Here is a 14,778-nt window from a genome sequence, read left to right as displayed (position 1 = left end):
AAGACCTAATGTATGTTTGTTCCTCTACCAGGTGATTGAGTTAGGGAACAGTATGTCAGCTCAGACAATGAGGTAAGTGCAAAGTGTCACAGATCTCCTTTGCACACATTGATATACTGTAGCCATCTATAGCACTCAGGTGTGCACATACCTATGTATTTGGAGGCATCTTACTCAAATATGTAGTCATCTTATTGCAATAGAATATTATGGTGCGCTTATGACTATGTCATATGTGTACCTTTATACTGCATTTCCTACAATGTTGATTGTACATACCCAACAACAGGCCAATCCTCCCAATATCATGGTGGTAAGTTGTGTAGGTCCTTGATTTCTGTCCTCTGCAATGTCTCGAGATTCTTGTCCATGTTCAAAATAGTGTCATACATATTCTAGGCATCTCTAGGTTTCTATTGCTTTCTGATAAGTGACAGCAGCATTCAAGGCTGTGACGTCCACCTGCCATATGACATGACATATAAGGTTAACTCCTTCACATCTGTTACAAGGTTATCCCCCAACATGCATGTTGGATACCATTGAGGTGTTGCTACATTTCAATGGGCACACATACATTGGTATCAGAGGCTAGGTATATTACTACCTTGCTAATGTTCTGTTAGTGAAAAGTCACCACACTGCTTTGTCCTTGGACATACTGTACTAGGCATGATTCATAGGCAATGATAGCCTATTCAAGGTTAAATTCTTGACAGACGTGTCATTTGAAAGGTTCAGTAATTAATCAACATTGGAAATAAGTATGTCTATATGCTGTTGCTAAGACAGATGTGGAAGTGGAGGCCTGGCTGTTTGGGAACCTAATGTTGGCAATGACACCTAAGTGTCGCAGGTGTGAAAGTTGCCATACCACATGTGAGTTGTATTGTAAGAGTTTCTAGGCTTTTTGCATGCATCATGGTAGATGCACTTGTCTTGTTAGCATCACATGTGCTTTGGCTCTGAGAATCCTACACAAACAGATGTAAGGCTTGCCATTTCTGATGTGTGTGTAGTTATGTTTCGTCTCAGTCAGTGGCCTATTGATGCACTAATTGCATGATTAGGTAGGTCTGTTTGTCATCTTTCTTCACAATATAGTAGTCCACACATAAGGTACATTCTTTTTGACATCTTGTGGTTGTGTGTGGAACATAGGTCTGGGCTTACTTCGCCCCTACTTGACTGATAAAGTTTGTTTACAGAAGACCAATGAGCTGGATGACTTGGTCCACATTGTAATTTCAATACTTGATACAGTATAATTGATGGATGTGTGTGTGCCATGTGTTCTGACTCCTTAACCAAAAATTGGGATGAATGAGAATTTGACTTGTTACAGGTTTCCATATGCCCATGGTGTATGGTTGTAACTATGTGAAATGAAGAAGTTATGGCTTGTCTATACTAGGCTTGCCTGCCTTTGCTTTATAACATGTCATAGCCTGATATCTTACATCAGAGTAATATATTTTTCTGGGTTGAGTATGTGTTTTTGATTAGTGGTAAGCAAATTGACATTCCTAAAATATTGTTTGATTAGTGCTTGACTATGTTGTTGGGGATAGAGAATCTGTAGAATGTGGCAAAGTCACCTTGTCGTGGCATGGTCGTGTGATTGCTCAACTTGATTATTGGTATTGTAGGTGTCAGTTAGGTTGCTTAGCTATTGTATACCAATGTTTATACTGAGGAACCTACTTCATATTTTGTAGTGACATGATGTTGGCACTTAACTGGCACTACCTCGGGGTGTTGGTAAACAGGATGTAATGAGACTTATGAGGACTGTATGATGGAAGTGTTATCTTGTGAATGTGATGACCATACCTGACTTTCTGTTTTTCAGCATCAGCACCTGCAGACACAGGAGACAGGCCACATCTGAGTGGGGAAGCTTCTGGCCTCGGGACCTCCAGTTATGAGAACACCGAGAGTGAAGAACCAGTGGCCCGGAGGGCGAGGGAAGTACTATTGGGGAGACCGGATCTAGTACCTCTCCTTCAGAATCCTCCTCCAGTGGCCACTATTTCAAGGTGGTTTACCCATCTGGAACCACCCTAGGACCATCTCTGTCCACCACCACCATTCTATCACCACCCTCCCTGTAGCTTCCCATCCAGTTGGCCTTGCCCGCCCATCCAAGAGGGTGGGCATCTCCTTCTCAGCAGGCACCAGTCCCTGTTAGCCCTGTTGCCCTTAGTAAGGAGGCTATTGACCTCCTGAAGTTAATCTCTGTGGGTCAGACAACCTTTGTGACTGCAAACCTGGGACTGGCAACTGAAATCCAACAGAGCAATGTGTTCCTGGAGGGCATTCACGGTGCACTGTCTGGCCTACAGAGATCATTTCAGGCTCTGGCCTCCACATGGATGGAGCCAGTAACCCTTTGTCCACCGTCCCACCTGCACATTCCTCTTCTCAGTCTGAATCCCCTCTTCCCTGACTCAGCCAAGATAGGCATGCGTCCACCTCAACATCCAAGGGTAGCACTGACAAAAATAAGCACCACAAGACTCACCATCCGCACGCACACCCACACACAACATCCACCTGCAGACACAGCAACAGTCATGACCTGCCCTGACACTCCCACCACCACCAGCATCACAGACATACCTGGCACACTGGCAGACACCACACCAACTTTAACAGATCCAGTCACCACACCTATACTACCCACAGACAGCACCCCAGCAGACCCTCAGACATCCACCCCAGTCACAGTAGCACACCTGCAGACACGCCTATATATGCAGCACATCACAATACCTGCAGTCACCACCCCACCAGACAGACATCCACCCACCACAGCATCCCCAGCACCACCACCCCCAGCCCAAGAAACATAAACACCCGCACTCACCCACCCAACAGACATCCACCACCCACAAGCACACCTCCCACAAACATGCACCCAAAACATCCACACCAATATATCATATAATCACTCCCTCACCCTCCACACCCAAACACCCTTCGATGACCATCCTAGTGTACCCAAAAAAACTTTCCTTGCTGAGCTTGACCTTTTCTCTACTCCACCCCCTGTGGCACCCCTAAAAGAACCATTCCCTCCCCAAGGCCATCCCATCCACCTCCAAGGCCTCCCCAAGCCCCCCACCAGCACCCATGCCCGTCTGCCTGCCAAAAAGAAGTCCAGCCCTCCCAAAAAGGTCTGACGCTCTCCCAAGCCAAAGCCTAACCACCCTCCTAAGCCTAAGCCTGAACCGCCCCCTTCCGCACCACGAAACCCTGAGGTGCCTGCCTGCCCCCTTGATGCACCTACCTGTGGAGGTTACTGGCAGTCAGGAATGAAGTAGGGGCACCATTTAGTGCCTTTGGTTCTGTTCTATTATGGACAATGGACTGGCCTCTGGCCTTGCACAAACTGATTTAAATCCCTATAATTTACATACACTTCACCTATCAGTCATTGTTTTTTTTGGTTACATCTTTGTCCTGCATTTCCTTTCCTTGGTTTGAGTTGTTCCTGGCTGACATTGGTTGTGTCCCAGTATATGTGTGTGTATGCGGCTTGAGGCTTCCAGTATTTTCTGAGCAGCCTGTGAGGTTGTGTGCAGTGCTTTTATCTCCCAGGGAGAGAGTATGTTTTGTGTGATGGGTATGTGCATATAGCTGAAATGTTATTGTCATGGTGGTGTTTTGTGTTAGTGATGCTATGTGTTTGTGCAGTTGTGTGTGGCTTTGTGTGTTTAAACAGTTTGAGTCTGCATGTATTGTGCATGGCATGATAGGTTTGGTGTACTGTATGTGTGTGTGTCATGTGTGTGTCGATGGCTAGGTTGTGTGATGGTTTAATTGTGTGTGTTCCATCACAGATGATTGCACATTGTGTTGTATGTGTGTGAAGTCTCTGGCCAGTGTCCGTAGTGAGTGTCTGATATGTGTTTATATTTGTGCGGTTGTGTTGTTGTTACGAGTTCGCATGTTGTATGTGTATTTGTGAGGCTGGGCCTGTGCTGTGTTGCCATGCGTAACTGTGTGTTCTCGACGTGTGGTGTGTGTGTGCTGGCTGCAGTGTGTGTGCTGTATATGTGTGGGAGTATAGCCCTCACACCCCTTCCCTAAAGTATGTGATGCCCAAGTTCAAATGTAACAGGTGCGTATGTGTACATACGGTTGTTGTTGTCCTCGTCAGCGATGATTCCATTGTCTTTCTGCCAGCAGGCACAGCGGGAGGACGTCTAGTAGTGGTGCCATGGCAGCTCCAGGTGAGTGGCGGTTCTGTTGGCGGTGTGCAGCCTTGTAATGAGTCCGGCAGAAACATGGTCTCTGCCGTACTTTTGGTAGCTCCATTCGACTGCAGCAGTCTGACTGCGCTGGCGGTGCTGGTGGTACTTTGGCGGGATTCTGTAAGCATCACCGCCAATGTTATGATTTAAAGTTTTTTCCGCCAGACTGTTGGTGGTCGGATTGCCAACATGGGGGTCCTCGGACTGCCAAACCCATAATGAGGCCCTAAGTTTGTATTCATTTTGTTGATAGAAAGCGTTTTCTATTAGTAAGTTATAGTAGGTGACTACCTCTGTGACAAATACTTAGGCTAGCACTATCATTTGTTTTTACTTCGAAGGGAAATAGGCTGTTAGTGGAATATTTTACAATCAGGGCCTAGTTACGAGTTTGGTGGTCGGACCACCAGACAGCCATGTTGGTGATCCCAAAAAGACAGCTGTGCCGGTGGTGCCCCAGACCGCTGTATTACAATTGATACAGGCAGGACCGCCGTCTGCCAAGCAAGAATAGGCAGACTGCCAGCGGCTTGGATTTAGGTGGTCTAACCTCCAATGCCATCAGCGACACAGCCAACCACCAAGCCTATTACAAACACACAGTTGCCATGGCAGTTTCCTTGCAGCGGTCGACCACATCGGTCCCCGTTCAGCAAAGTAACAGATAAGTGCACATTGGATGAATTCAAAAACACCACAGCTGACATACATTGGCCAAGTGGACACACCTGCAAAGGACACTATAGAACACAAGCCTTCACAGACCACAATCATTTGCATTTCCACTACAGCACACCAAGACAGACCCCACATCATTTTGTCAATTCTTTTTCATAAGGCACCCCTTTTTTCCTAACCCAATTTGCACCATTCACACATATCGTCTATTTTTTTGTCCCCATATTCACCTGTCTTTGTTCACTTAATCAATGTTACCCCCTTTAATTTCCAGTCATATCATGGTCCAAAACCCCACAATTTTCAGAGGATGAGTTGAGAGTCATGGTGGGTGAACTCATTAGATTAGAGCCAAACTTGTTTGGAGCCCAAGTCAAGCACACTCCTCTCAGTAGGAAAATAGAAATGTGGGACAGGATAGTCGACAGAGTGAGTGTTGCAGGCAGCACCCTGCTCACAAAGGTGGACCTTAGGAAGAGATGGAATGGCCTCAGCGCAAGGTCCGTTCCTTGGTCTCCAGGAATTAGCTGGAGGCCAAGAAGACTGGCAGTGGAGCCCCATGGCCTATTAAGACTGAGAGAAGAAGGTCTTGGCCATCCGGCATCCTGAGGGCTTGACAGGAATACTTGGGGGAGTGGAATCTTATAAGTTACAACACAAAACAGTCACAAAAATGCAATGTCATGCATGCTCACAACTCAGCTTTTACCTCTGTCTTGTTCATGTGCATGAGCAACATTCAATACCCAGATTATCTGAAATTTAACAATGTCAGTCTGTATAATTTGATTCAACGTCAAAACTACCAAGGCCCATCACATGCCATATACAGAAATGGAGTCTAGAAATCTCACAATACCAAAAACACATTCCAGAATTCATGGTATGTCCCAAAATGTAAATGTATGCTCAAACCTAAATGCAGCCTGTTAGAAATGGGGTCTTTGGTTGACAGTCAGGTTACCCCCTGTTCAAGCAAGGACCCTCACTCTAGTCAGGGTAAAAGAGAATCACCCTCAGCTAACCCCTGCTTACCCCCTTGGTAACTTGGCAGAGCAGTATGCTTAATTTCAGAGTGCTAGGTGTAAAGTATTTGTACCAACACACACAGTAACACACAATAAAATCACCCATCACTGACTCATTGTCTGCTGATTTTGATTTCATATTTATCCACATAGATTTGTCACATAGATTTGTCAGATCATGAGAACCACATGATGATGATCCAAGGTACTTGTTCAAGATAGGATATGTTGCATGTATACAGTTTCCAGCTCAGGATTACAACCATCCAACACAAACACATTCATATAATTGTCTGCTCCAACTAAAAAAAATATTACAGCATTCAGCACATAGGCTGTCAATATGTCCGAACTACTGGAAATCATAAATGATTGACTCATACTTAATAATGAACACATTTACAGGTACAGACCTCCAGACCATGGGTGGAAGAAATTTACCAGGCATTGTCCTGTAGAATATGTAAACATTGAAGTGGTTGATGCCACCAGCTTGAGCCTTATCACATACCACACCAAAGTAATCCAACATTACACAATCCAAGCTTCAGACAGATGGCAGTACAACAGTTCCTGATTACAGGGCCATTATAATCCAATGCTCATGCATCTAGTAGTATGACACAAACATATGTCAGTGTTTTGGCACAGGCACTGTGGCCTACAATGATGAAACACATCTACGGCTATACACAGGTCATACAAAAAGAATGTTTAGCCAGTGCGAATAGAATCTGACTTGGTTGTGACCTAGGACTACAAATTCTATGACCACATGATGGCACACATGATGCATCAGGTCCACCACAGGACACAAAACAGTTTCAATGGGCACTTCTGAACTTACATCCAAACACTGCAAGCTGTCTTGGTACAGGTCTCCTACACCCAAACTATGTGACCTACATTACCTGGAACAATCCATGGCCACTTCGTATGGCAACACCCAGCTCGTCATCTCCCTCACCCGAAACCCCACCACCGCCAAAACCAACTTCCACGTCGGACTCCTTGACACCGCCAAATGGATGACAGCAAATCACCTCAAGCTAAACTCCAACAAAACTGAAATCATCATCTTCGGCCCCAACAAAACTATATGGGACGACTCCAGGTGGCCCACTGCCCTCGGATCCCCCCCAACACCTGCAACGCATGCACACAACCTGGGCATCATCTTGTATTCTTCTCTCTCCATGACCCAGCAAATCAACGCCATCCCCTCCTCCTGTTTCAGCACCCTCCGCATGCTGCGAAAAACCTTCAAATAGATTCCTATAGAGACCAGAAAGACCGTCACCCATGCACTCAGCAGCAGCAGGCTAGACTACGGAAACGCCCTCTACGCCGGCTCCACAGTCAAGCTCAAGCGAAAACTCCAGAGGATCCAGAACGCAGCCGCCCGCCTCATCCTGGACCTCCTACGCCATGAACACATCTCCTCTCACCTCAGATCCCTTCACTGGCTTCTGATTGACAAAAGGATCATCTTCAAAATCCTCATCCATGCACACAAATCCCTCCACAACACTGGACCAACCTACCTCAACGAAAGAGTGAACTTCCACACTCGCCACCTCCGCTCTGCCGACCTCGCACTCGCCACAGTCCCCTGCATCCAATGCGCCACCACCGGAGGCAGATCCTTCTCCTACCTCACCCCCAAAACCTGGAATTCCCTCCCCACCAACCTCCGCAAGACTCAGAACCTCCTGCTCTTCAGAAAACACCTCTTAGACATGGCTTTTCAAACAGTAATCGGCATCCCCTCCCCCCTTCTCCTCTTCCCCCCCCAGCGCGTTGAGACCCTTATGGGTGAGTAGTGCACTCTATAAATTGTTTTGATTGATTGATTGATTGATTGATATGTCAGAATAGCATCACATTCGTGCCAATGTCACATCTCTGAAATGCGCACATGAAGATGTTATGGTGAAGGTACCTGTACAAAGAATAAAACAAGGGGTATATGCTTGAAACAATACATATGGCACAAGTCACATAACAAGCATCTGGAAAACAAAGTGCATTACAATAACTCTGACATAAACAAAGCAACATCATCAAGGTGGGGATGTGCCAACAGCTATCTTATCAATCAGCCCTTGGCTTATTTTTGCAATATCAGCTCACTGTTTCAAAAACACAAAATTCTACACATTCTCACAAGTTCAGTTCATTGTACAGTCACAGTAGTGTCATCAAATGACGTATTTCATGAGAAGTAGCTGTGGATGAGCTATTCTTGCATGTCAGCTCCTTCCTCTTCATCTTCACCACTGTCATCTTTAGTAGGCATTTCAGGATTCTTACCCAGTAACACTGCAGGCTCCCCCTCCACTGGGATGTCTGGGATATTCCTCCGCAGGTGATGTTGTGGAACATGCAGCATGCCACAGTGATCTGACACACTTTTCCACATTATGAAGGAATTATGGGATGATCCAGGGAAACAGGCACAAATGTTTGAAATGTAGAGATCAGATAAACAGGCAACTTGCATGCTAATTTAATGGACCTTTTTCCTGTTGCAATAGACTTGCTCAGTGGCCTGTGGTGGCACCAAGACAACATGTGTGCCATCAATGGGCCCCAACACATATGGGATGCAGGCAAAACCATAGAAGTCAGCCTTCACATTGGCTAAATCCTCAAGCCGGGGTATCCTGATATAGCTGTTAATGTATTGCAACATTGCTGATAGGAAAACTCTCAACACCAGACTGAACATAGATTGTATATAACACCAGATAGGGCCACTGTATGCTGGAAGGACCCCGTGGCCAGGAAGTGCAATATTAACATAACTTGAACAATGGGTTGTATTCAATATGGATTACTGTCAGCTGGCATCAGATCTGGCTCCAACTGATGGCATAAATCCACTATTGCTTGCCTATTCAGATGACAGAGCTGGAGGACGTGGTGTTCTTCAATGGTCTGAAGGTACCTGGCAATGAATTGTAAACGGGAGGTTGTTGCATCCTCCCTATCCTATATGGAACATTAGTCACTGTGTTAACAGCAACATACATGATGCATGCTGGCAATATCATGTGACAAAGCATTTATGACTGCATATAGATGACACCTAGTACACATCACAGCTGGCAACTACACAAGGTTCAAATGTGACCCTCATGGTTGTAAATACATGTGCCCACAACTTGGATGCAGGCGACACCCAACTATCTGCTAAACAATTGCCCCTTGAAATGGGACAGTATTTTCTGAGTGGCAAAAGTACCATCAGCGGTGGTGGTGTGTGCACCACTGTCATATGCCATCTGTGTCCTGTAACACATTATGCTGGTAGTTGTGTAGTCGGACCTACACAACAAGACAAATTGAGGATGTTTGTGATGATCTTAAACTTATATGGTTTTTGTGAAGCTTATAATAGGGCCATATACACGCCCTCATTATGGTAATGGCAGTAAATGCCGCCTACAGCCATGGCGACGGCCGCCACAAGACCGTCGCCGTGGCTACCTACCATCCACCATAATATGACCATAGCCGGAATTCCGCCAAAAGGCTGGTGGAATTCTGGCTACGGTCATGGCGGCAGATGGCGGTAAGGTGGCGCTGCTGCCAGCAGCAGAGCCATGCCAGAAGAACGCCATCGACCGTATCATGACACATGATACGGCATGGCGGTGTTCCGCTGGCAGACATTGCTGCTGGGAGCAGCGCCATGTCCCGTCTCCTGCAGGAGGACCCCATGCAAGCAGGTAAGTTGGGTGCTCCATCAGGAGAGGGAGTGGGGGGTGTTGTGTGTGTTTGTGTCTGTGTGTGTGCATGCGGGTGTGGGCCGTGTGTGATGTGTGTGCACATGAATGAATGTGAGTGTGAGCGTATGTTGTGATGTGTGAATGTGTGTGCCGGTATGTATGTCAGTGTGTGTGGGTGTGTGTGCATGGATGTATGCATGCGTGGGTGAATGTGGGTATGCGTGTGTTTTGCCGTGTGTGTATGTGTGTTTATTTTGGGGGAACGGATGGGGTAGGGGGAAGGTGGGGGAGGGCTCTGGGGAGGGGAAGAGGGACGGGGAAGACCCCTATCAGTGCCAGGGAAGGAATTCCCTGGCACTGATAGTGCGTACCGCCATGGCTTTCGTGGCGGTACAAAAGCCACGGAAACCATGGCGGTGGGTGGGGTCATAATGCCGTGGGCAGCCTAGTGACGGCCGCCGGGCTGGAGACTGTAGTCTACAGCCTGGCGTTTGTTACCGCCCTGGCGGTTGGTGTGGTACATTGGCGGTTTGGCTTTGGCCAAACAGCCAATGTCATTATATGAAGGTATGGAGGTTTGTACCTCCAGACTGTTGACAGTACTACCGCCACTATACCACCGACCGCCAGGGTCGTAATGACCCCCACAGTCTTTTAAACTGCCAAAATGGCAGACGCCTCACCTACTCCACTGGACATCAGGAACCGCCCACATCTGCCAGCGGAGTTCATCCACACAGTAGCGGTTCCAACCACGCAGACACAGACATAGGCTAACATTATTGCCCGAGGCAATTGCAGACCAATGGCTGTGTCTGTCAGTGGTGATGACTGCATAGGTGGAGTACTTGTACGCCGTGTTGTGCTAAATCTGTCCCCTGACTCCTGACACTGTTGCCAGCAACACCTCTACCACTTCAGCATCTGTGTGTTGCCTCTGGGAGCAATCATGCCACGTCCAGCAGGTGAAAGGGCCCCTGCCTTCTCTCCATAGGAACCGGAGAGGCTTGTGACCGACTTTCTTTCCCTGTATGGTTAGCTCTATGGCTCACCAGAGGAGCAGGTAAGTACCTCATAGGCAAAAATGACTATGTTCAACGCCATCCTTTCCCTCCTCACGGGCTTCAATTTGCCCCTGTATGACAATGAGACTCCTTGTGTGTCTGTTGTTGCAGTTTGTGTGGCATCAAAGGGATGGACATGACATGGTGCAGGAACTGCAGACCAGTACTATATGTTGTGTTCATTCACACTGTGTTCTGTGATGTTTTTGGGGCCCTAGATCCTCCTTGTGTTGGATACGTATAATTAGGCAAGGGGACTTTCCTGCCATACATTAATATTTCTTTGTTTATGATGGTTCTAAAAGTTAGACAACACGTATGTGCATGACAGCATGAGCTGTGTGTGCATCTTGTCTGAGACATTTGCGAATCTTGTAAGCAATGTGTATTGTGCCACAGATCTTTCACCTCACATATGGCACTGCCAAACTGTTGTCTGGAAGGCATATCATGACTTACAGTTCCCTTTCAGCTTGCCACACAAGCCACAAGCCACATTGCTGATGGCCACATGATGGACTGTCATGCATGCAAGTGATGGAACTATGTGTGTCATAGAGATTTTGTATGCTCAGCCTGCAGAGACCAGGGCCGGTCAAATGTATCTCCCAGTATGGGACACAGTCCAGGTTGTGGGAGAGTCACTGTGGCTATGCAACTGTGGCACTGTGCCCACTCCCTGTACACCTACAGATCCTGTCAGGTGGCCAAAATGAGGCTCTAGTGGCAAAACCTTGACTAGATCAGGAACGGGTAAAGCCTTGAACTGGTCCATATGTGCATGTTGCATCATTGTCAATGTGTGTCTTTGTCTCATGACAGGTCCCTTACTACAACAGCTCTGTTGTCACCATCACAGAAGTCATATTTCTCCTGTACAGGCTTATTGCACAAATGACAAACCCACAGTGCAGACAGTGTGTAGATTCCTGGGAGGCCATGACACATGACTCAGTAACTTAGGGCCAGATGCAGGAACCGATTAGCGAGTCGCAAACTGCAAAAATTGCGTTTGCGACTCGCTAATCGCATTTCCCGATGCAGAAATGCATATTGCGAGTCGGGACCGACTCGCAATATGCATTTCAGAATAGCAAATAGAAAGGGGTGTTCCCTTCCTATTTGCGATTCGGAGTGGCATGCAATACCATTTGCGATTTGCGGTCGCAAATGGTATCACAGTTACCATCCACTTCAAGTGGATGGTAACCCACTCGCAAATTGGAAGGGGTCCCCATGGGACCCCTTCCCCTTTGCGAATGGACCCAAAACCATTTTTTCAGGTCAGGTAGTGGTCCAAGGGACCACTACCTGCTCTGAAAAAATACTGAAACTAAAGGTTTCGTTTTTTTTTTAAGTGCAGCTCGTTTTCCTTTAAGGAAAACGGGCTACACTTAAAAAAAAAAACTGCTTTATTGATAAAGCAGTCACGAACATGGAGGTCTGCTGACGACAGCAGGCCTCATGTTTGCGAGTGCCTAGACTCGCTATGGGGCCGCAATTTGCGACCCACCTCATTAATATTAATGAGGTGGGTCATTGCGACCCCATAGCGACTCGCAGACGGTGTCTGAGACACCGTTCTGCATACCAATTTGCGAGTTGCAAATTGCGAGTCGCAGGGACTCGCAATTTGCAAGTCGCAAATTGGCATTTTCCTACATCTGGCCCTTAGTTACATAGCAGAAACTGTACCATACATACCTTTTATGTTGGATGCCATTTCTGCAGGTTAGAACCGCATGTTGAAGGTGTGTTCTGTGGTACAGGTACATACTACAGAAAACCACCCTGAAGTGGCATGAGTCTGTTTTTTGTTAGGCCACATGTCCACACATACACAGGGAAGACACTTTCCCTTCCCACCGTGCCAACAGTTTCATTGTCACACATGTATAAGGGTGAAGTCTGTTCTATGGTAGTTGCCTGTAGGGACTGAATGCATTTAGCCAATCTTGCAGAGTATAAATGTGTTTGTCCAGTCAAGCCTAAGGAGTTTACCCTTCAGAAGCCACATTGGTGTGTAGTGTTTCACTGTGGCACCTGATGTCAGTAGTCTTGCTTCGTAATTGTAGGCCATGAGCAGGTTTGTGGGTTTGTCTGCTGATGACTCCAAAAGTACGTAGTCATGTCCCTGTATGTATTGGCATGTGTGCATTACACTTGTGGTGTGTTGACAAATTGCCCATTTTCTGCTTGGTGTTTCTGACATATGTGTGGCACAACCATTTGGGCAAAAATGTGTGTTGATAATTGCTTGAATTATCTCTTGCATCCATACATTTAAACACCCATCAGAAGAAGGAGATTTGGAGAGCCATCACCTGGATGGTGCGGACCCGGTGGGTCCATAGCCTGAGGAGCGCCCACTGTCATAAGAGGTAGGAGGAGCTGATGCTGGGCCTGGAAGATCGCGGTGGTCCAGTTGGGGCTATCCTCCTAACGTGGGCGGGGAGAACGTTGGAGCATGACCCCCCTAATACCTTGCATTCTGGCGGTGGTGTTCCCAGACCTTGGTTGGCATTTGAAGCAAGCGCAGTAGCCACAGGGGGTGAGTACTGGGCATATTCCTGCATGTCACGTAGCTAAGTTGATGTGTTAGGTTTTGACATCTCCCGACGATTCGGGATGGTCGTTGTGTGACATACAAGATGAGTAAGTGTTTATGTAGATATGAAATTTGGTGCATACTGATGTGCCTTGCCTATTCGCCTAGGGACCTAGGACACAACCGAATACAGTACACAAAACCAACTGCTCTCCAGGGACAAGTAATGTTTGTTGTTATAGTGGGTCTAAATTCGACGCAACAGACCACCAATCCTCAGTGTTACAGCCCAAAGAAAAAGAAGTGATGGATCACTGTTCTCAGCCATGTGTCTGGTCAAGTGAGTAAATCGGAATCTGCCCCCCAGAGGCCACTTGCCTTCAGTGTGTGACAAGTGCTGGTGTTTCACTACTGCCTGTCATGTGAAGGTAGCCATCAAACATGTGACAGAGAAAACATTGTACTTTGGGTGCAGCTACAGATCAAAACTTTTACTTGGTAAGTGAAGAATGTTCATTGACATGATTTATGTGCCATTGCTGTTGCCAACATTCCTTGTGCCAACATGTTAGCATTTGTCCCTTTCTCTTTTAACAAAATGTGTACAATGCTGTTTAATGCATGATCTACCTGTGCTCATGGGATGATTTCTGTATTCCCATGTATGTGCATACCAACCTGTGTTAGGAACTGGACAAATGTAATGGATCTACATTTCATGTGGTGCCACAGACAGCAGTGTGTCACCATTGATTGTTGGCTCTCACATACCCACACCCATCATTGCATGTCATTTGGCATGTACAACTGCAGTAGCAGTGATGGGCATTAAATGTAGGACTACAGTTTTTACCCACAATGTGCATTTCCTTGCCATTGATCTGTCATTATGTGGCAAAGGGCTCTGCACATGTGAAATGGGGAAGTTCATTACCTGACTGTTGGCATGCATTATGGATTGACTTGCAGTTATGTTGGAATCACATATGGTTGGGTACAACCATTCTTCCATGGACATCTGGGTTTGCAGGACCAAAATGGAGACATGGATGTAGGATCCCAATGGGCAACATGCTGAGGGGCTTCTACAAGTACTTGCGAATCCCTGGGCCTATCCAACATACAAAGGACTAATGAATTCTACTGATGCTGTCAGAGTATGTCATTGTAATGGGTGGCATACAACAGTGCTGATTTCCCTAGGGATAGCTGATTCACTGTGTTGTGAATTTTAGAGACATATCTCCTTGACAATTTGTGCATTTTGTCTACAGTGTAGATTTCCATGCCAAACGTGTAGCATATCTGAGCAACATTTGTACTACCTCCATGACTCCATTAGGACAACTTACACATGGTGAAGTGTGCATTGTTTCTGTATTTCCATGACACCTCCTTGAGGATATTGTACTGCTGTCAGTAACATGGCAAGATTTTGGAGCATCATTTCTTATTGTTGTGTTATTG

The sequence above is a fragment of the Pleurodeles waltl genome, chromosome 1_2 (genome assembly GCF_031143425.1).
Source record: "Pleurodeles waltl isolate 20211129_DDA chromosome 1_2, aPleWal1.hap1.20221129, whole genome shotgun sequence".
NCBI lineage: Eukaryota > Metazoa > Chordata > Amphibia > Caudata > Salamandridae > Pleurodeles > Pleurodeles waltl.
This window is presented reverse-complemented; position numbering follows the sequence as displayed.